This window comes from Anopheles ziemanni, assembly GCF_943734765.1.
Source record: "Anopheles ziemanni chromosome X unlocalized genomic scaffold, idAnoZiCoDA_A2_x.2 X_unloc_113, whole genome shotgun sequence".
Classification (NCBI taxonomy): domain Eukaryota; kingdom Metazoa; phylum Arthropoda; class Insecta; order Diptera; family Culicidae; genus Anopheles; species Anopheles ziemanni.
In genome coordinates this window covers 30,001-31,194 of record NW_026689723.1, presented here as the reverse complement: position 1 = coordinate 31,194, position 1,194 = coordinate 30,001, and the positions used below count along the sequence as shown (strand labels likewise).

At 49.7% G+C, this 1,194-nt stretch overlaps 2 non-coding genes across 2 annotated transcripts in view; both read left to right on the top strand.

Annotated features, from left to right (window-relative positions):
• The first annotated feature begins 432 nt into the window (after positions 1-432).
• Positions 433-587, top strand: LOC131291612 (5.8S ribosomal RNA). Its single transcript, XR_009189395.1, has one exon. It is a non-coding gene; the product is annotated as a 5.8S ribosomal RNA (ribosomal RNA).
• A 487-nt stretch (positions 588-1,074) lies between these two features.
• Positions 1,075-1,194, top strand: part of LOC131291613 (large subunit ribosomal RNA) — a 4,085-nt gene continuing 3,965 nt past the window's right edge. The window contains exon 1 of the ribosomal RNA XR_009189396.1: positions 1,075-1,194. This exon is cut by the window's right edge and continues 3,965 nt beyond it. This is a non-coding gene — a ribosomal RNA (large subunit ribosomal RNA).

The following is a 1,194-nucleotide window of genomic DNA, read 5'->3' as shown; positions in this document are numbered from 1 at the left end:
ATGGATTCATCCAGCTTGCCCTATGTGGAATGAGGACACTTTATGCTTCGTCTCTAAGCGGCGGCTTGCTCCTCCCTACGGGGAACGGGTATACGCGCACAGCGGCGGCTTACGTTATGGCAGTCATGGATGCCTTACGTTTCCATGAAAAGTGTGTTCCTCCCCTGGTCCACGCTGCTTCGGCAGTCCTGGGTAAGATAGTTAGTTCTAGCTTGCCCTATGTGGAAGAGGACACGTAGACTTACTGTGGTGTGAAGTATAAGGTTCAGTTCTCCCCTGGTCCACGCCGCTTCGGCCGTCCTGGGTAAAATGGATTCATCCAGCTTGCCCTATGTGGAATGAGGACACTTTATGCTTCGTCTCTAAGCGGCGGCTTGCTCCTCCCTACGGGGAACGGGTATACGCGCACAGCGGCGGCTTACGCAAGTTAGTCACCCTCGGCAGTGGATCACTCGGCTCATGGATCGATGAAGACCGCAGCTAACTGCGCGTCATAATGTGAACTGCAGGACACATGAACATTGATAAGTTGAACGCATATTGCACGTCGTGGGAACCTACCATGATGTACAGATGACTGAGCGCTTATATTTGAGAAATGTATCGCATACATTTAACTACGCCGTGACACCCGTCACGAGACGTGCACCATGATGTTAACTAGGGTCGCGACGACCCGCTAGCATTAAAGAACCCGTGGTTTACAATATACTGGCATTGGAATTCGAAGTATTTAGAGCGTCCGTGTTCCCGCGTGAGGCGGAAGTACGAGGAGAAGGCGTGCTTGTGGTGTCTGTGGTGGTGTTTACTGATGTCTAGCTTCAGCTTATTTATTTATTTAAATAGAAGCGAAGATGTCAAAGTAGCGTCGAAGCAGCAGCGGTAGCACAAATGATTCAAGTATGGAAGTTGACCAAAGGAACACAAACAAACTAGCGTATGGGCAAAGGAAGGTATCAGTGAGTTAAACCACACGCGGGCTAACAGCCCGTTAACCGAGTCCAACGGTACATATTGGACATTGAAACAAAGTAGTCGCAAGCCAGATGTGACGATAACAACCGCAAGGTACATAAGCCTCAGTTCATGTGTGACAACCCCCTGAATTTAAGCATATTAATAAGGGGAGGAAAAGAAACCAACCGGGATTCCCTGAGTAGCTGCGAGCGAAACGGGAGAAGCTCAGCACGTAGG